General features: G+C 37.3%; 1 long non-coding RNA gene across 1 annotated transcript; it reads right to left on the minus strand.

The window, feature by feature from the left end:
• Positions 1-14592: 14592 nt before the first annotated feature.
• On the minus strand, positions 14593-22708 carry LOC136771522 (uncharacterized). The gene is made up of 2 exons (XR_010822337.1): positions 22659-22708; positions 14593-17878 (listed from the first exon to the last, which is right to left on the minus strand). It is a non-coding gene; the product is annotated as an uncharacterized LOC136771522 (long non-coding RNA).
• Between the last annotated feature and the right edge of the window lie 249 nt (positions 22709-22957).

Consider the following 22957-nt stretch of genomic DNA (forward strand, 5'->3'; position numbering starts at 1 on the left):
TAAACTCTGACTTTAAATCCCACACTGAATTGTCTTCATCAGTGATTACATATCAAATTCAGCCTTCTCTTTAGCACTATGTTCGAAGGTGATTAAAAGTTCAAAATTTGTAAAGGTGTGATGTTATTTTAGTTAGTCTAAAAGCCTAAAATCTAGTCTACCTTTGGATAGAACATAAGAACATAAGAAAGTGTACAAACGAGAGGAGGCCATTTGAGCCATCGTGCTCGTTTGGTGTCCATTAATAACTGAGTGATCCAAGAATCCTATCCAGTCTGACTTTAGATGTTCCCAAATGTTCAGCTTCAACCACATTGCTGGAGAGTTTCTTCCAGATTGACAACTCTGTGTGAAGTGTCACTTGTTTTACATTTTGATTGCCTTGAAGCCCAATTTCCATTTGTGTCCCCGGGTGCGTGTGTCCCTGCTGATCTGGAAAAGCTCCTCTGGTTTGATGTGGTCGATGCCTTTCATGATTTTGAAGACTTGGATCAAGTCCTCTCGTAGTCTTCTCTGCTCCAGGGTGAAAAGGTTCAGTTCCCTCTGTCTCTCCGAGTCTGACACTGATATCAGCAGGGAATGGCAGTATTTATGATGTAGGATTTTGTAATTTGTATTTGATAGGGTTGATAAAAATGGCTTCATATTTTGTATCAAAATACTTTAGTGTTTTGTATTTTGTAGTTTAAAAATACTGTAAAATACTTTGTGAGAAGTCTACATGATGACATCAAAAATGCTGCCTCTGATTGGTGCCTACTCAGTAATTTGCCCAGACTCTAGCAGAGCTGGAGTCTTTGCACTACTAGGATCAAAGGAGGGACTTGGCATCTTTGGAGCAGTATCCCCTAATCAAGCACATTTTTGTGAAGTTGAACACAATCCTCCCATCCTCAGCTCCAGTAGAGCATTTATTTTCATTTGCTGGACTGATCAACCGGCCCCATCGACGACGTCTAAATGCCACACTTTTTGAAAAGTTAGTTGTGCTTAAAGGCATCAGTAGTTAAAGAGACCTCTGCAATGTAGGCCACAGGGAACACACACTCATTCAATACATTCCCTCTCTCACACACACACATACACTCACTCAATCACACGCTTACTCTCTCACCCACACTCACACATAGGTTTGACAGTTTTTGGTAGAACTTTTGAACTGTTTTGGAATACCTGGTCTGTAGTATTCTCTATTGGAGTTTAAGTAAATGTTCTTACTACACTATTAATGTGTATGTGTCCTCTAAACCTATATTCTGAGGCTCTCAATAGATTCAGTGGTTGGAGTTGGGTTAATACTCCTTGACAAGTTCTGTTGCTACTTTCTGATTATGTTTCTGGCTACATTTAAAATGAAAACATATGAATAATTTAATAATTGTTGACAAAGTGCTAAAATGTTTGTTTTCAACTTCCAAATAGGTGTCCAATGATTGATAAATAAATAATTGATTGCTAAATGATTGTACCCTAATTGAAGTAGCTGTTTAGTAGGATCATAATTTTGCATACCATTGCATGAATGACTGCCTGACAAATTATTTATTATTATATTTATGATTAACAATCAAATTATTAATTACTTAGAAACTAGTTGCTATGAATAAAGGTGCCATCAGTTGTCTTCTTATGAATGACTTGTTTGTTACTGAGTCAGTGTTGCTGATGCAAAGTAGGCCCTTCATTACCAAACACCAAGTAACTAAATTAGCATACAATTCTGAGTCTTTAGCAAACTGTTAGTTAAACATTAAACTGTTGGTTACTTTAAAACTAACCTTCATCTGGGTGATCACAGGGATATGTGAATATTTGATCTGTTAACTGGTTGCATACGTCAGATTTATCACACGACTCATTAAGCAGAGAAAAGCTGTTGCTATCAAACATTGTCTACTTAATCAATTGAGTCAGTGTACTGGTGAAGTGATAGATCAAATAGGCAAATAGATGGCAGGTTTGTGAAGTGCTTTCATGCTCCCTTGTAAAAGTATTTTTTAGTATATTTAAAATACAAAAATTCAGTAGTTTGTTTTGATACATGGTGGTGTGGTTGCTGTATTTTGTAGTTTATTTTGATACACTTAAAATTAAGGTATTTGGTATCTTATTTTAAAATACATTTTCATGTATCTTTGCCCATCCCTGGATATCAGGCTTACCTAGTGGTGGTAGTGCATGGTATTGCTGTCTGTGGGGACAAGCCCAGGGGTATTGTGCACGGTCACTTTGTATGACGGAGGGGATAGTTTTAGTCAGTATTTTAGGGATTTTAGTTAGAAGCGTTACATTTTCTTTTTTTCATTCGTTTAGATTAGGGTAGTGTTTTTATAGTTATGGCCCGGTTCACTAATACCCCGTTTCCACTAGCCACGTTTAGCTGCACCTCAGCGTGGTCGTGCGGGCCGGGGTTTCCACTGGGGCTCAGCTGCACCTCCGCCTGTGCTGGACTGGTTTCAGGAGCGCAGTTTCGTATATCGTACCGGCTGAGTCCCACACGGGTCCGGTCAGTGCTGTGACGTCATGACGCAGCGCGTCTGCACTCTGATACTGGAACTACAGTAATGGCGGCCGCTCTCGATGCGAGAAATGCGGTAGAAACTTTTCCAAAGAAGGAATATATGTGTTTACCTCGGGAAAGCGATTCATCTGGAGCAGTTATTAATGCACGGTGGAAAAGTGCCACACAGGATTAATTGCTTAGCACAGAAAGACATTTAAAAGTGTTTGAAAAGATCGAGAAAATCCTACCGGAGAAAGTACTGCATCGGACTGCAATACAATGTGCCATGACGAAATGTATTGTTTTTTATTATAAATACACGCAAACTTGAAATATTTGTCCTGGATTTAAATTAAATGTCCCGATGTCTTGTAAATTCTCTCAGTTATTTAAATGGCACGGTTTTTAGCTTCCCCTTGTTTACACCATCTTAAAACTATTAAAATGTTTAAAACAGGCTAATTTTTATGTAATCAATCGCATGAAGAATCGTATATTTAAATTATATTTGTAACCCTCATTATCGCTTTAACTATATGTTAATGGCAATCCAAATATAGACGCTTTACCAACTGCATTAATACAAACCACGACCTCACAAAACTTAGCGATAAATACAAGTGATCCTTTCATTACAGTGTCGATGGTGTTTTTTAAGGAATTCCATTCACTATACAAGCCGATGCCTCGCGATATTATTGATGTGACTCTTTAATTTTGCACATTGATAAAGCTGCAGGTATACAGAGAAAACATGCAAACACTGAATTTGTGGGAAAACTGTTCCAGTAAGTTATGGATCCAAGTTTATTGCACTGTAATATTAGCGGTATTTCAGCCTTCAGTTTAAAACACTAAAAATCCCAGATTGCCGAGCGTCCCAGGTGCGTTTTGACCTTTCGTGTGTCACAGTCACTTCGGGCAGCAGAGTGGAACGGTTGACCACGCTGAGGTGCAGCTGAACGTGGCCAGTGGAAACGGGGTATAAGTATTTTAAACCGGTTTTAGTAGTAGTAACTGTTCCCCTTATTTATTGTATTGTTGGTCTCTGTATGGATCTACCTGTGTTATTAATAAATATTGTATATTGATTGTAACTGGTGTCCTGTTGGTGTGCCGAGATCCAAACGTCCTGTGCGGGGAGGGTGTGGCCCGAGTTTTCTGTCTCCGTAATCAAACAGAGTCGCCTAGTCAGATATTTAAAAATTAGGTGTTTTTTTCCCGTGGCAACGCACCCGTGGCACAGAACAATATCATATGCTTTCATATGATCATATGATCTACAGCTGCAGTTGCGTGTTCAAAAAATTCCAATAAATTACTAAGACATGATCTGCCTCATCTAAACCCATGTTGACTATCTCCAAGAATATGGTTTTCATTAAGATGCTCCTCTATTTTCTGTCTAATCATTTTTCCAACATTTTACAGGTGATGCGTGAGACTGATCGGTCTGTAATTTCCTGGCTCAGTTTTGTCCCCTTTCTTGTGGACTGGTATGACATTTGCTGTCTTCCAGTCAGTTGGCACATCCCCTGTTCTAAGTGTCATTTGCAATATTTGAGTTAGCGGCCTAGAAATAATTTCCCTCATTTTTTAAGTACTGTTGGAATTATACCATCTGGTTCAGGTGATTTTTTTTAATTTTAATTTTTCGAAATCGAAGATCGATTGAATTGAGCGCTTCAATTCGAACATCGAATTTAAAGACGGGGGCTTCGCCAAACAAATTCAAGTATCAGAAAAAAAAAAACTAAACCACAGCAGACAGTAAATATCTCTGCGTGTGTGCATTTTTCCCGCTTATCCGTTCTTATATGTCACTAAATATTTGAATTAAATACTAAAATGAAATACCTATACGGCGTTTCAGCTGTGAACTCCTCAAATGTAATAAACACTTTCTTCTCCAACTGCGGAACCTGCAAATAGTCATTATGAAAGAGTTATAATCCTGTTGATTCCTGAAATATTCATATATTAGTGTCATTATTTATTCTATTAGCAGATCTGCACCTGCTATAGCGCTCGTCTGCCTGCCCTGTGATCAGCTCAGCAAGTTTCTGTCTTTCCTATGGAATTCAGTTTTGATCTCGTTGCAAACCCAGGTCTCTGGATCAATGTTTGATCAGTCACCTGTTTGATGATAATTATTTTATATTATAAGGCACTGTAGTATTGAAAAGCACGTTTTCTGCATTGATGTACACAACTGTAAAGAGACGGAGCCATTTCAAAGCACTTTCCCATTGCATAATACTATATAGGCTATGTATTATTACAGTTTCATGCTAATTTTATAACTAGTTCTTTGTTTTATACTTGTATATGTCTGCTAAGACATGTGCATACCGATTTATATAATTTGTTGTGTAAAGTTTGTTTTATTATTATTATTCTTGTATGTGCACATTTTGATACATAATTGAATAATCGCAGATGATCTAGTTGTCTGCCTGTCCTCTGATAGGCTCAACGAGTTTCTAACGCTCCTTGGAATTCAGTCATGAAAACTGTTCATGCCAGGGTTCGAGTTATAATCTGAGCTTCGTGGGGGTCTCTAATATAACTAACGTTACCGGTGGAGATAAGCTAAATAAATAAATAAATAATAAGCCAATAAGCCAACGTGTCCAACACTTCCTCTCTCACACACGCACACACACACACACCAGCCCACTACTTGCCCCAGATGTCTGCGATATTGCAACAAAGTTTCAGTTTCAATAGCCTGAAATATGCCAGCAAAGACACATCGCTCAAGGAGAGACCGCAATTCCGCCCTTTATGGTATCATATAAAGTGTTATTATTTTACACGCTGCTCGCCGCCGGCACACAGTAGCCAGTAGATGATCATATGTAGCCTCTACTAATTGGACAGTCATGCCGTGCGCAGCATAGTTCATTTGAAAAACATGTTTATTTTAGCCTGTTTATCTTGTTAATGTAAATAATACTAATTACAATGAAAACTACATTTTTTGTGTTTCAGAATAATGGTTGTTGATAAATGAATTAGAGACCCCCACAAATGCATGATTTTAATGCTTCCATGGGAGCTCATACCCCTCCTTATGGGAGCTGAGCTCCCACTAGCTCCCCCGTAACTTGAACCCTGGTTCATGCAAATCTAGAACTACTTAAAGTCCATTAAAGTGCGTTTCATAAGCCCTTACTGTTTATATTCCAGGCCTGTCACATTGCATAGAAATCAGCTGTCATTCCATGCCATTCCACTTTTATGTTTTATATTAGATTATTTTAAAGAAAGTGTATTCAGAATTTTAGGATTCCTGTGTGGGATTTGGAGATATAGACCGCCCTTCTGTTTTCCCCATTGTAGTCTATTGGGCATTCCACTCCCCATTATAGTCAATGGGCATTCCGTTTTGTCATTTGTTTTAGTCTGTACCAAATACAGCATTCTGCGCTGACCACTGATTCTGCACAATACTGTTACTTTATTGTTCCATATCTTTGCACTCTGGCCATGATATACACCGATCAGCAATAAGTAGATGGATTATGAACTGGTTGAAGTATAGGAAACAGAGGGTTTTGATTAGAGGAGTTGCTTCTAACTGGAGTGAGGTTGTTAGTGGAGTTCCACAGGGATCAGTATTAGGGCCTTTGCTTTTTCTAATCTATATTAATGATCTTGATTCTGGGATAGATAGCAAACTTGTCAAATTTGCAGATAATACTAAAATATGTGGCTCAGCAGATACAATCTGTTCAGCACAGGTTATTCAAAGAGACTTAGATAATATTCAGTTGTGGGCCGACACTTGACAGATTAAATTCATGTGCACAAGTGCAAGGTATTACATGCAGGTAACAAAAATGTCCACTATAATTACACTATGGGAGGAATAGAACTAGAAGAAGTACTGTGTGAGAAAGACCTAGGAGTTTATGTGGAGTCATCACTTTCCCCATCCAAACAATGTGGGGAAGCAATAAATAAGGCAAACAGAATGCTATTGTCAAAAGTGTAACATTTAAAACAAGGGAAGTAATGTTAAGACTATATAATGCACTAGTTAGACCTCATCTAAAATACTGTGAACAGTTCTGGGCTCCACATTTCAAGAAAGATATCGCTGTTCTAGAGGCAGTTCAGTTTATTCCAGGTTTGAAGGGAATGTCCTACTCAGAGAGACTGAGGGAACTGAACCTTTTCACCCTGGAACAGAGGAGACTATGTGGGGACTTGATTCAAGTCTTCAAAATCATGAAAGGCATTGACCACATCAAACCAGAGGAGCTTTTACAGATCAGCAGGGACACACGGACCCGGGGACACAAATGGAAATTGGGCTTCAAGGCATTCAAGACAGAAAACAGGAGACACTTCTTCACACAGAGAGTTGTCACAATCTGGAACAAAGTGGTTAAATTTGGGAACATTTAAAAATAGAATGGATAGGATCCTTGGATCACTTAGTTGTTAATGGACACCAAACGAGCACGATGGGTCAAATGGCCTCCTCGTTTGTAAACTTTCTTATGTTCTTATATATCTTCCAATATCAGTGGGAATTTGGTGCAGATGTTAATTTGAGTAGAACATTGATACGTGTGCTGGGTAGATGGACAGCCCTTTTAGCCTAGCCTGTTGTGTAGCTGCTAGCTGTAGCGACCTCAGGGACAAGGATGATGGATCCAATTGTGGGTTACCTAGTTTAGAGAGAAAAGGTAAACAATCCAAGAAGGGGAATCCAAAAGACTAAAACTAGAACAGTTCCGGGCTCAATCGATTGGGCAGACAGGCTAGACAGGGAGATCCAAAACAGGTAGTCAGTAACAAGAAGACAAAGGTCAAAACATGGGTAGTGACAAGGTTAGGTGACAATGCTCGGAATTGACTCTGGAGAGAATGCAAGACTTCACAAAGTGCCTGAGGAACAGAGGGGAGTATATACCGATCAGCCATAGGTGAAGTTAATAACACTGATAATCTCGTTATCATGGCACCTGTCAGTGGATGGGATATATTAGGCAGCAAGTGAACATTTTGTCCTCAAAGTTGATGCGTTAGAAGCAGGAAAAATGGGCAAGCGTAAGGATCTGAGCGACTTTGACAAGGGCCAAATTGTCATGGCTAGACGACTGGGTCAGAGCATGTTCAAAACTGCAGCTCTTGTGGGGTGTTCTCGGTCTGCAGTGGTCAGTACCTATCAAAAGTGGTCCAAGGAAGGAAAAGCGGTGAACCAGCATAAGATCATGGTTGGCCAAGGCTCCTTGATGCATGTGGGGAGCGAAGGCTGGCCCGTGTGGTCCGATCCAACAGACGAGCTACTGTAGCTTTAATTACTGAAAAAGTTAATGCTGGTTCTGATAGAAAGGTGTCAGAACACACAGTGCATTGCAGTTTGTTGCGTATGGGGCTCCGTAGCCGCAGACCAGTCAAGGTGCCCGTGCTGACCCCTGTCAACTGCCGAAAGCACCTACAAATGGGCACTTGAGCAACAGAACTGGACCACGGAGCAATGGAAGAAGGTGGCCTGGTCTGATGAATCATGAGTTCAAGGTGTTGACTTGGCCTCCAAATTCCCCAGATCTCAATCCAATTGAGCATCTGTGGGATGTGCTGGACAAACAAGTCAGATCCATGGAGGCCCCACCTCACAACTTACAGGACTTGTGGTCTCAAACTCAATTCCTGGAGGGCTGTGTGTATGCTGGTTTTTGTTCCAACCGAGTCCTCAATTACTTAATTGGTCTAATTGTTTAATTAACTAGACAGATTTAAACACCTATCCAGGACCCAGGATATTTTATAAGCAACTGTACCATGAATCAAATGCACTTTTAGACCATCAACCGTAAAATACCTCGCAGTATATTTTTTAAATATGTCATATTGAAAAATTAATTGGACAAATGCACTGAGGACTCGGTTGGAAAGAAAACCAGCATACACATGGCCCTCCAGGAATTGATTTTGAGACCACTGACTTAAGGGATCTGCTGCTAACATCTTGGTGCCAGATGGAACAAGTGCACATGGTTGAGAGGACTGTTAAGTGGATGATTGATCCTGGTGCTAGGGAATGTGAGAGACATGGTTTAGTATTCAGGAGAGAGGGACCTCTGGTGGTGAACTGAAGTAGGATGAAGTGAAGCCATGACACTAGCATTCCTCCATCAATGGTACTTTAGAGCAGAAGTTTTCAAACCAGTCCTGGAGTACCCCCTGCCCTACTGGTTTTTGTTCCAACCTAGGTGTTAATTACTTAATTGAATGGTACATTGCTTAGTTAGGTCAATTAAGGATTCAATTATGCAATTAAATCCTCGACGGAACAAAAACCAGCAGGGCAGGGGGTACTCCAGGACCGGTTTGAAAACCACTGCTTTAGAGTAATATGCTGTTGTATACAGATATTATTCATACAGATCTTATTCATATGAAGTTATATTCCATTCGTGGATGTAATGTGCATACTTTGTTCTAGCTGTATTTTGACTGTTTTCTGTATTTTTATTTTACACTTTCACTCCTTATTCATGTTACATGCTATTTGATTCTACAATAAAATTAGAGAAAAAGTTATATCCTGACTCTCATGTCATCAGTGAATGGAGTTTGGCTGGCTGTCCAGTTTTGGTTAAATACACCTTAATGAAGACAGCACAAATATAAATGAAAAATTAAAGAAAACAACCAGAACATAATTTGAAAAAGTATACAAATGTCTTTATTTCCTTTCTTTAATTTTAACTGCTGACTGGAAATCACGTGGCTGAATGTGGATTAAATGGAGAGTCCAAAAAAGAATGCACCTTAAAAACTTACATGGTTACTATAACTCCTGTCGACTAATTAACCAAATCCCTTCAGAATAACAAGTGATCTCATTTTCTCTTTTTCAAATTAATACTTCAGTTGAATACTTTATTTTATTTAAATCTATTAGCACCATATTATAGATCACTAGAATCAATGTACATTTAGAGAACTGAGCATAGCAAACAAACAAAAAAGTCTGCATATATAGTATATTTTCACATTTTTAAGTATATAACATACATATATGTTATAAATGTGAGTTTTCCAGATGGATGAAAGTAGACTTCAACTTGTTCTGCCTGCGTTAACATACAGATTTGAAACCTGGAGCTTGACCACACAAATTTAGCAAAATACAGAAATGTCCCAAATAAACTGAATAATGTTCAGAATAACAAGTACAGATAGAAAAATATTCAAGAGCTACAAAATTCTTGCCCTTGCTCAGTATATATTCTATTCATCCCAGTTTTAAAAAAGCCTAATTTCCTTATATTTCTGCTGTCTCCTGCAAGCCCACATTTTTCATGATCAGTTTGTTTGAGAGGGAGACTGTGGATTATAATAAGTGTAAATGCAGCAGCCTCCTGCATTGCATATAAATTGTTCTTTGTCTTAAACACATCTTTCAATTGGAGCAAATTATAGTAATCGAGGCTTGCTATTTCTAGACAAATCCACGTAGAGTCTCTTTACTTCTTGAGCTCAGCATTCATAAAGAGGAAGATGATCTCCAGAAAAAGAGCATTTATTCCAATCCCTCAGGAACAGACTTGTAAAAAACATCTCAGTTATTTCATCATAGCAGCCTGCTTCATGTCTTCCTAATTGAGAGACATTTGTGTTTTGTTTCTATTTTTAGGTGCAAAGAGAAACAGTTTGGGTCTGGCTGTGATTTTAAAAACAACATACAAACAAAGGCATCTCATTCTATTGTCTCAAGTTGCAGATTCTTATTTTGACATCAAGTATGGTCCAGTGTTAACTCTTGTACTATGTCAAAGCCAAACTTATCAAGTGCATACAATCATCCATCACCTGCTTTAACGCCTTTATTATATGGACAATTCATGATAAAGTCTATGCCAAAAGCAACACATTACATCCTATACCCTTGCTTTTTTCAATACCCAACATAATCTCTTTAAGAGCTAGGTAGTCATAAATAAATTCCAAACATGCAAGAAAGAGGATTCTTAAAATATAGTTTTACTTTATATTATATAATGTATATGTGGACAGATGTGTTTTACAGTACATTTTACAGTAAAGTATAATTTATAACATTGTGCTGTTGCCGAAAATGCAATCAAATCTTTCAATTACATAAACCTCTTCGGCCATCCAGGTACTGTGGTACCAGATTAACTCAGGGAAGACACTGTTGCCAGAACTAGAGCCACCTCCCCCCGTCACCAGTCAGATGCATGACCCGAAGCACCAACAAAACACCCCTTTCCATATTTTTGAGGAGATTGTCATATATTTTGAAGATATTCAAATACCAGACCTTCCAATACAATCCAAACTAAACCATTGCAGGATTTTGGCATGTTTAGTAATAATAATAATAATAATAATAATAATAATAATAATAATAATAATAATAATAATAATAATAATAATTAATCAGTTTAAAATTAAGAGATGTATTCTAAATCAAGGTTTGGTAGAAACGGCAGAAATTACTGAAACATCTTTAAAAATAAAATTCCTATGAAGCCAATATCCATTACATTTCTTATGAGTCTGGCTGAGGAAAGGATGGTAAACTATAACCTATAACACAACTTTCTTGCATTTTCCTCCAAGGTACTTTTTCACAGATGCATGAAGTAGTGCCCCTGCAGGGAAGTGCAGGGAGTAACACCCCTGCTGGAGAATGTAGATTGAGCAGGGGAGTTCATGACTTGGCACCCCTTGCTTGTCTACAACAGTCACACACAAATAATTTTCATATACAAATAAAATAAATAGAAAATAAAATACAAACAATCACCACATAAATCAATCAGCTAAATACAAAACTAACTCCTCACCTACAATGTTCTGACAGTAAACACGAGGTTGAGGAAAGTCCTTTATGTGTTACAACCAGACCAACACAACCTTCTTCCTCACAGCCACTGCCCTGACTGCTCTGCACTGCTTCCTTATATACTGCTTGGCTCCACCTTCACCACTCATGTCAGAGAGATGTGGATTCTGTCCTGGCCCAGTGACCATGTTTTTAAAGGGTCACAGTCCCTTTTCGTCACAGTAGGTACATACATAGATTAAAAATGAAACTTAATTCAATGGGTAACTACATTTTCAAGCCACTAGATGTGAAGAATAGTTAATAGGTTAGCAGTTGAAATGGACCAACCCTAAATTCAGTATATTGTATATCAAGGAGGTCTCCATCTATGATCCAGGAGAAGATTAATATGAGATTTAGCCTTAGCTAAAACTTAGAGAAAATAAATAATCATAAAGTTATCTAGTACCAGGAGTTGGGAGGCACTTCTGTACTTACTTTGAAGTTACCAAGCATAATCTCCAGCCTTGTTTCTGTACATAGAACATAAACAGGAAAATTAATGCAAAAGCTCTGTGTAGATAAACACATAAACCTGCATTTATCCTTGTGTGTATGATAAAGACCTGGTTTATGAAACTAATGTTTCTGAATTAAAATTAAAATGCATATAATCTGCATTGTAACTGAAACAAGGAGCCACATTCAATGACACACATTGTGATTGGTTTCCACAAATGCAACGACTTTCTGTTATGAATATTAACTTTTACACTGATGCAGGACAGTGCTCTGTCTGAATGCCATGTCATCTAGCTGTCCAGCAACCAAAGAGAGTCATCTTGTATATGATAGTATGTTCTTTAGAAAGACTTTAGATGTGTCTTGCCGACTGACCATCTCTGGAGCGCTTCGTTGTAGCTGAATAAACTATTTTGATATTATTTCAGTTAAATTGGGCCCTGAGTATTCCTTGTTCGGCTGTCTATTGAGGGAGTAAAATTTCTCCCTATCAACATTAAGACAATGGAATTATTTTTTAACATTAAAACAATAAAACAAAAAGAGACCCACTTCACTATCACTATTCCTGCTGCTGAACTCAGATCAGAATTGTTACACTCATGGGTTACTCTGTGAATCATAAATAAGTATAATCATGGACTCCCTCCTATCTTTTCAATGCCAAAATGCATTTAATCAAGCTTACATTATTTACGTACAATACTTTTACCATTAGTCTGAGATCCTGGATTTCTGAATGTGAAAACATGTTTTTGTTGGTTTACATCTAAAAAATACTGATAATAATCATAATTAAGTTATTCATTAATTGGATTTCCTAATTATTTTTTGGTCTTCATATGTGATTTAAATTAACATAACATCTGAACAGCTGATGTGATAATCAGATACTAAAAAACCCCAACAACAATTAAATCAATTTTAGTTTCAGATTGTAACACTACAGAATGTCCAAAATGTCCTTGGGGGGTGAATACTTAAGCAATCCACTGTACATACCCTCCATAAATGTCTTCACCAAGATAAGGGCTCCTCTTTTGGTTAAACATTACTAGTGTAGTCAGGTTATAGTCAGAATCTAAATTTTGAACACTGACTGTGCCTTGTTCTTGGCTGTTGATTTGTGGCTCACCAAAAATTATATTTGTATTTTCCTGTTGGTTAGTAGTTAGCTCAAAATACAATTTAGCCAAGAATAGACTGTTGTCAATTCCATCTTTAGTCAAGGTATCTGACAACGTCTGATAATAATTCCAGCCGAGGTCTCCTTAAGTGTACATATGTCCATCATCAATAGCTTCCACAAATACATTTTTTTCTTCCAAATTTACAGATCAATGTATTTTGTTTCATAGAAGAAAACCATTCTTAATCATCACATTGTCAGTGCCCATGCTAGCATCTGACACTGAGCTGTTGTTATGTTTAGGGTTGAGTTGCAGCAGTGTTTCTAACTGCTATCACTTTAAGAACCATCACAATGGGGGTCAGGACAACAAAGGACAGTGCTGGTTGACAGCAGTCGTCAAGGAGCTAATATTTAAGTGGATTGTATTGTAAAAGGCAATACAAGTTTGGTCTTAAATCTCTATGTCTTGTCTTCTGAGTTTACAGCAGTTGTGACATTCAAAGTGTAGATCATTTACAACTGAGGCTGTGGAGATATTGAAACTGATTCACAGTATTTAAGATTATGTCGGTTCTTATTTATTCTTGTAGATTTTCCTGCTCAACAAAGTACTTTAGCAGTTTGCAGAATTCCATTTTCTCTTTCAAAATATTTAACAGTTCAACTTTTAACATTTAAGTCTTTGTTGCATTATTCATCTACCCACTTCATCGTAGACTTCACTTTGATGGCAGTGTTAGAGGTGCTGTGTTCAGTGTCCATCATGTCTGCACAATCATCTGCACCTCAGTGTATCACTCCTAAACAAAATAAACTAAAATAACAACCCAAAAGAATAAATGCAGTAGCTTCTTTTGTGAGAGCAAGGAATTGCAATACAGGGGCGTTTAACAGCAGGTCTGGTCTGGGCGTCCCTACTGCTGGAAAAACCACAGGATAAATAGGGAAGATAGAGCTGCTGTGCGCGACCTGATTGCAGGTGATTACCAACTGGGCAATAGATAAAAAAAGCTAAACATAATTCAATATATATTGATTTCTTCATTTTGTATGCATTGTAATAATGTATATAAAGTTTGAAACACTGTGTCTTTAAGCACACTTTTTTATATATAATAGAAATATAATATAAATTACAGTCATGATATATTATTAAATGCATAACCACACAAATATATAGTCGGTTTCATACACATTTGGATGAGAATAAGTGCAGTGTTAAAATAAAAATAAATTTGTTTATGCAAGCACAGTGTCCCTAAATCATGTTCAATCGGTACATGAAAGGGACACATTTTCTTGCACTCTGCATTCAATAAGATTCTACATTGACCTACTGCTGGCAGAAAACATATAGTTGCTACATTTAAAAGAGTGGAAAGAGCAATTTTGTGCATTGTGTCTCATTTGTGATTCAGGTTATTACTGAGACTTCAGTCAGCAAAGAAGATGTGAATTTATGGTAAGTTAAGGTGGTTTTCAGTGGCTAGTATTTATGAGCTAAAATATAATACTAAAATAAAACAATTTTCACATATCGTATTCCATTTAATGAACAGTACCCAGAATATATTAAAAACTGAAAGAAAAAAAAAATCACAGACACAGTGTCATAAATAGGTGTTCAACTGACTTTTTCTTTATTAAACAAAGGTCAATATATGAGTTCTAATAAATAGTTCAAATGGAAGGAGAAACTACACATTTTATTTCAATTTTTGGGGAAATAAATAAGCACATTTCCATCCATATCAACTGTCATTTAACTGTCACACAATGTTAGTTTATGTTATGTTTATGATTAAATTTAACCACGAAGTATACTACTCCAAATGAGGCATTGACAGAATTTGTGCGAGTCATACCTAAGCTAAAAGTTTTTGAAAAACTTTCCCGAAAATATAAAGAATACATCTGAATCATGCACATTCAAGGAAAAAGCAACAACTGCCTTCTGTATTTTAAAAGATCTGGATCTCTAGATCTAGATCTGCTCCATGGCTGTGAAACATGGCAAACAACAAGCCAGAAAATAGAAAGAAATGGGATTGGATATGGGTCTGTGTACTGTTAAAAGTTTAGAAAAAAAAGAAAAGGAAAAATCGTGATCATATTTTCAGTTTTAGATAATTTGTATCTTACAGAAAATAAAAAAAATAGAAAATTCAGTGTGTGGTGTGCAATTTCTATGTTTTCAGTGTTTTCACTTATAATGAGAAATTGAACATTGATTGTGTAAGAACTCTGTCTAACTGAGAAATATAAGGCTAAGAAACAGGCTGGATCACAGCGGCAGTGCAGGACATGGGAATGGGAATACAGCTTTATTAAACATGCAATTCCTCTACTTAACAGTTGGTGATATTAAATAATCATCATCTTCATAGTATTATTATTATTGCATGGAGTATAGATTTTATTTTGTACTGTACTGAAATTGTGTGCATGTGAAAGAATCTCTTGTACCCCCAATTATCAACCATTATTCTGATTAATTCCCCATAATTAGTCAGTCATTTTTGACAAAAGAGGAAGTAAAATCCACTGCCTGCACATGCGCAACCTTTAACAACAGAACTGCGGGAGAATTAGCAAGGGAAAATAAAATAACACAGACACTGTAACACTTGGAGGAGGGGCACAGAAAAAAAGATTTAGGACAAATGTTACAACTTGCAGGGACTACTCAAATCAGTGTGCATTGGTGGGAAATCAATAACCAATACTGCACAAGAGAGCAAAGGTGAGTAGCTAAGTAGCAGCCTGATATTCCTCAGTAATGTGGGACCTTAGGAAACTCATGTCCTTCACTTCCTTGAGGCTCAGGTCTCTCAGATAAGTTTATATCAGTCTGGTATCCAACTTTGATAAAATTTCAGTTTTTCTCCTTCTGTTTGGTTTTCCAGTATTAATCCTGACATTTATCCAATTCTTTGGCAGATTTTAACTTGGCAGATTGAAACACAGTTGAGGTTTTCAAAGCATCCTGGGACAGAATGTGCATCAACCGCTGTTCTACCACAGATGCTAATTTTGCTCCTTCAACCCACGTTGGTTGGGTCATTATAGTTGAAATGGTTTCTGAATGGCTAGATCTGTCAAAAAATATCCCCGTATTAACTTTTTTCTTTCCTTCCAAAATAGCTTCTCTTCTTCTCCTGGCCAGGTCAGGGACAATGTTCTTCAGATCAGAGTCCAATTTGGTCTCCAAGCTCTTCAGCTTCTCCTCATTCTTTTTGTTTTCTTCTTTCTTTCTCTGAAGCCACTCATCATTAGACAATCTGAGACTTGTTCTACATTCATTTCTTTTGATTGGATTTTGGGAGGTTGTAGTGCAGATTTCTGATTTTGGAACCTTCTTCTTTGTTAAAATCATTGAGTTCTTTATCAGCACAATTTCTTCTCTTCTGGCCTCTTTTGCATATTGAAAAGTATCAATACTGCTATTTAGCAAGAGCTTATTGTTTTCATTTGTCACCCCTTTTAGAGCAGTTAAATTACTTTTGGTAGCTTTGGAACAATCAAGATGCAGAGCGACACTTTTAACTTTGCATTCTCTAGCTTTTTCTAAATCCTTGTTCTGTTTGGACGATTCTTGTGGAAGCTCACTGGAAAGAATAAACTGGCTTCTCATCACCTGAACTGTCCTCTTGTCTTTGGGTTTTTCTTTTCTGATCAACTGGCATGCCAGAGGCTTGAAGTTGGGTGATGATGTGGGTATTGTTCTTGATATCTGACTCACTAGCTGTGGAGCAACAATTACGTGTTGCTTTGTTTTACTGGAGAGGACATTACATTCTAAGGGAATGTCTTCTAGAATTGTGTCCCTGACTACTTTCAAGTCTAATTGTCCCTCAGCAATAAGACCTTCCCTTGGGGGCAAGAAATCTTCTCTGGGATCAACCATTAATTTACCATTTGGAACTGCTTGCATACTTTGTCTTTCATCCACCAAAGGGCAATGATTGGGAAAGCTATCATTATGGACTTGTGTTTGTATTGTCCTGCCCATTGATACAGAATGCTTGTCTCTGCATGGCACAGAAGCCTCCTTTTTCTTTCTCTCCATCCAAATTCTCACATGCTGTTCTGAGTCCCTTTCTCTCTCTTGTTTCTGCTGCTCTATCTTCCTCCTCTCCATTCTTTTCAAATTCTTTTGTTTCCTTTTGGCTGCTCTCTCCCTTTTCATGTACAGGTTCTTCTCACGAAGCCACTCCTTCAGCAATTCATTCTTGGAGGTGTCTAGTCTAGTGTCGGTTGCTGCTTTTCTAGGGGGGCTGCTCTTTGCTCCTCCCTTTTGCTCCTCTGAGCAAGCACTCTTAGATTTATTATTTGCTTTAAATTTCTTTAAGTACTTGACGGAGACATTTTCAGCAGGCACCAATGGGTACTGCATTATTCGTACTCCAAAAGGTTTCAAAACCATGAAGACACGGCTTTGGTGTTTCCTGCCCTTGATTACATGAGTTCCTCCAAAACAATTTCTTTTGATGGGAACTTCCATTTGCTCTGCTCTCAGAATTTCTGTTTGAGAACCAACATAGGAAGACCTCAACACTTTATCCCTAGTGTTATGTTTCTGTGATATGACCCTGTTGTAATCACTGAATCTGGATTCTATACCTTTATTCTTAGAAGAACACTCATTCTTCTTTTCCTTATAAACCTCTGGTAGATTAACAACTATTGTTTTCTTTTTCATGTTCTTCTTCTCCTTTTTGCTACTTTGTTCAACTTCTGCCTGTTCTGAAGATGATACCCCTTCCACTTTTAGATTTCCCAAGGAACCAAGTGGAAGCTCTCTGCTTGACATTTTAATGAGAAGCTCTCTTCATAACACAAGATTGAAAAATAGAAGACTGGAAGATGCGTGAGGGAATTGTACTCACTTCAGTTTGGACACCTTTACAAAAAAAAAAAAAAAAAAAAAAAAAACATGTTATATACTTTGCCTATAGAATGTCCAAACCTCCTTTCAAACATTTAAGAACATAAGAGAACATAAGACAATTTACAAATATATATATATATATATTGAATGCGATATATATATTTTTTGAATGCGATACATATGGCGCTAATTTGAGACCATAGCTAAGCGTCCGAACGCGACTGTGTTTTGTGGAGGTTAACAATCTGCTGCTGGACGTGTCCGTAAGCGTCCGTCCCCACTGAGGACATGATTCGCTTTCAGAAGTGGAGATGTGAGCATGACTTGAGACAGACAGGGAAGAGATCAGATGCATTGTGTCGGAAGATATAATCTCAAGTGCCGAGTGCGATCACGAAGAAATTACAGTTTTATTAGCAGCATGGAGTGAAATCCACGTACAGAAACAATGACTGCTTACAGTTAATATCCGAGTGCATTAAAAACTTGGATTTCACAGGACCGGTGCAGTGTTAAAATAAACTGAAGGATAATAATCGTAGCAGCCGATGTTATTAATATTGTATGAACAGCTGTCCGGTGTTTCAGGCTGTGGTGTATGAATGGTGTGCAGGACAATCTGCAGAGACAATCAGTATGAAGGCGATCACGATTAAGTTAACGTGTGGCCATTTACAAGTTAAATTAATGAATAAATAAATACAGCAGATCTGGGTTTCTCTCTAAAACATTAAGCACTGGTTTAATAAATGCGTCCATAAACGCCATGACTGAGACGTGCACACTTTAGTTAAATTATAACCTGATATATTGTATCTGGCACGGCATGGACGCTTAAGCCAGTGGAACTGAGGCATTTTTCTTTCAAGTGTGCAGCACAAACCATCCACTTATTTATAATTCGTTTTATGTCACTTGTTTGCTGCAAGAAAGGCAAGGCGAGAAAGGCTGTAGAACAATGCTACATTATGTATATTGTACTAAGGTTTCTGTAATATAGTTTTTGTGTGTAATACTCTTATTTATATTGTATTTATAATCCATTTTATGTCACTTGTTTCTTTAATACTGTTTTTATTTTGTGTGTGTGTGTGTGTGGGGGGGGGGTTGTTTATAAAATAAAGAAAATCTGAAAGACATAAAGCTGTGCAGTTTCTGTGTGAGTGTTTGAACACAATGATCGTTGGTGGAATTGGCTGCGAGGGGCAAGGGGCACCAGGTAAAATCTTGCCTAGGTCACCAAATTGGTCAGGGCCAGCCCTGAAGCTGAAACTGGGACAGAAGTTCACCTTATGACCCAAAGCACACAGCCAAAACTACAATGGAGTGGCTAAGGAACAAAAAGGTAAATTTCAATGGAGTGGCGCAGTCTAAATCCAATCAAAAATGTGTGGCATGACTTGAAGATTGCTGTCCTTCAACACTCCACATGGAACTTGAAAGAGTTGAATGAAAATATTGCAAAATCTTGGTGTGCAAAGTTGTTTTTGTGTGTGTGGAGACTTATCCAATTATGATTTGGGCTGTCAGCATTAACCCATTCAATTAATTAAAAATAATAACGTTAATATTTTCTAACAATTAATTGCGTTTCAATATTATTAAAGGCTTAACTGCAAAAAACTGTCATGCTAATAAACATTTGAACTGATGGGATTAGAACAGACTTTTCCTTTATGCCAATACAGAAACAAAACCATATGAATCTCAAATGTTTTAACATCGTAATATTATTATAAGCCCATTCAAAAATAAACTGCAATATATATATATATATATATAACAGCATTTTACCACTATCTGTATGTATGTATGTATTTGATATTATGTATTTAGTAATCCTTGTACAGAAAAAAACAAATATCTGTACTACCCTCTTGACACATGAGTCCTGCTTGCTACAACTTTAATATGATTAAATGACAGCACTGATCAATGTATTTCCCATATTAAACACAAATACAAGTTTTTATACATCCAGCCCACAATTTGGGACCTTTACTTGTCCTACAGGCAAACTGTATTTAGTAACTGTTGACCTGGATGTGAATATTGGGTCGGGTGTTAGAAATTGCAAACCTCTTGAACATAATTTAATGTCTTCAGTTTTATTTAGCGGGAGAAAGATGCTTTTCAAAATAAGTCCAACCCATTTCAGCTTCTGCGCTATTTATATTTGTATTGCTTTGAATTAAATGAATACATTGAATGAGGTGATTGTGCATTTATACTAATCAACCACCAAAACCATACCTACATAATATTTATCAAATAGTTAAAATGATTAGGATAGGATCACAGAGGTTTTAAAATGGATGCTTGTTGGATCTTATTGTTGTTTCATATTACGGGGGTTTCCCTTCAAGTGATACGACCACATCTCCTTTTAACATGTCTGCAAGAGTAGACGACCCTGAATGTCATTTAAACCATTAACTTTCATCCATGTTTTATACTTGTACATGTACATTTGCCTTGCAGCTTTCAAATAATAATAATAATAATAATAATAATAATAATAATAATAATAATAATGCAAGATTTGAAAAAAAAAAACATCAACAAAACAAGACCAATTCTGTTTATTTTAGGCCAAAACAGGCAACACTGATTTTGTTACTAAGGAGATACTATTGAGCTCAGTCCTAAACAGGGTAACTACAGACGAGCTGTAGTCAAACTTCTGATGATTCATAGAGTATATTTGTAAGTATAATATTTTGCATCTACATACTACTAAAACCAACACTACTGCTACGAAAATTCAAATTCCTTCTCAAATGGAGCCCTTAGAAAATAATGTAAAATATAGGAAAATATATGATTTTAAAAAACCGACACACTCAGTCACGCTGAGCGCACAGCCCTTCAAATAATGTCTAGTTTACTTTATCTTTCTTTTGAGTTCCCTAAATCTGGCGTGTATTAATCGTAGGCTATAAATCCAAATTGCCCACAATGAATGCAACACACTAAACGTGATGCGTTAATTTTCATATTCCTGTAATGTATTACAAATATTTTAAAATACATCTGATTCCACTTATGCTGTGAAACTAGTTATTGGTACTGTATAGAATCGAGGAATAAGATTTTGTTTATTTACCGATAAAAAAGCATGTTTTTCAAATGTTGCAGCATAAGAAGTCTGTCGCAAAATTACTGATAAACTGATTGATGTAACCGAAGCACTTCACTGATATTTGTAAAGGTACAGAAATTGTATACATGATACATTTTCTATAAACCGCATGAAAGCAGTTTAAGTGACGAGAATACGTTTTTAGAAACAACGTTGCAAACTTATTTTGCCACTGTTGAAAATCGTGCATGAAGTGTCTTACTTTTTAAGGCTGTAGTGACTATTATGAAACCGAATGAGTTTGGTTTGGTTTACTAATCTTTGCAACATCGTGATATATATATATATATATATATATATATATATATATATATATATATATATATATATATATATATATATATACACTCACCTAAAGGATTATTAGGAACACCTGTTCAATTTCTCATTAATGCAATTATCTAACCAAACAATCACATGGCAGTTGCTTCAATGCATTTAGGGGTGTGGTCCTGGTCAAGACAATCTCCTGAACTCCAAACTGAATGTCTGAATGGGAAAGAAAGGTGATTTAAGCAATTTTGAGCGTGGCATGGTTGTTGGTGCCAGACGGGCCGGTCTGAGTATTTCACAATCTGCTCAGTTACTGGGATTTTCACGCACAACCATTTCTAGGGTTCACAAAGAATGGTGTGAAAAGGGAAAAACATCCAGTATGCGGCAGTCCTGTGGGCGAAAATGCCTTGTTGATGCTAGAGGTCAGAGGAGAATGGGCCGACTGATTCAAGCTGATAGAAGAGCAACTTTGACTGAAATAACCACTCGTTACAACCGAGGTATGCAGCAAAGCATTTGTGAAGCCACAACACGTACAACCTTGAGGCGGATGGGCTACAACAGCAGAAGACCCCACCGGGTACCACTCATCTCCACTACGAATAGGAAAAAGAGGCTACAATTTGCACAAGCTCACCAAAATTGGACAGTTGAAGACTGGAAAAATTTTGCCTGGTCTGATGAGTCTCGATTTCTGTTGAGACATTCAGATGGTAGAGTCAGAATTTGGCGTAAACAGAATGAGAACATGGATCCATCATGCCTTGTTACCACTGTGCAGGCTGCTGGTGGTGGTGTAATGGTGTGGGGGATGTTTTCTTGGCACACTTTAGGCCCCTTAGTGCCAATTGGGCATCGTTTAAATGCCACGGCCTACCTGAGCATTGTTTCTGACCATGTCCATCCCTTTATGACCACCATGTACCCATCCTCTGATGGCTACTTCCAGCAGGATAATGCACCATGTCACAAAGGTCGAATCATTTCAAATTGGTTTCTTGAACATGACAATGAGTTCACTGTACTAAACTGGCCCCCACAGTCACCAGATCTCAACCCAATAGAGCATCTTTGGGATGTGGTGGAACGGGAGCTTCGTGCCCTGGATGTGCATCCCACGAATCTCCATCAACTGCAAGATGCTATCCTATCAATATGGGCCAACATTTCTAAAGAATGCTTTCAGCACCTTGTTGAATCAAAGCCACGTAGAATTAAGGCAGTTCTGAAGGCGAAAGGGGGTCAAACACAGTATTAGTATGGTGTTCCTAATAATCCTTTAGGTGAGTGTATATATATATATATATATAAAACATTTCTAAAATACAGTTTGAATTGTATTGTATGTTTCTATTTATCCCTGGAAATACTTACAAAAATTGAAGAGACCCAAGGTCGTGGACAGAAGAGTTAATGTTGACATTCCCTGTTGTTTATTTACTGTGATTACACTTAGCAACCGGAGAAAGGCTTGGGACAACGTCGAATATTTTTAAAGAGACATACTGTTTTAGCTTTACCTAGTGACATACATTCGCCATCTATCAGCTTTACCTATTAAACACACAAACAAAACAATGGCTTTAAAACGGATCTCTCTCTCTCACACACAAAAATAATTCTGCAGGTACTGCATAATACTAGAGATGGTGTTATGCAGAGATAGTTTTCTC

This window comes from Amia ocellicauda, chromosome 15, assembly GCF_036373705.1.
Source record: "Amia ocellicauda isolate fAmiCal2 chromosome 15, fAmiCal2.hap1, whole genome shotgun sequence".
Lineage (NCBI taxonomy): Eukaryota > Metazoa > Chordata > Actinopteri > Amiiformes > Amiidae > Amia > Amia ocellicauda.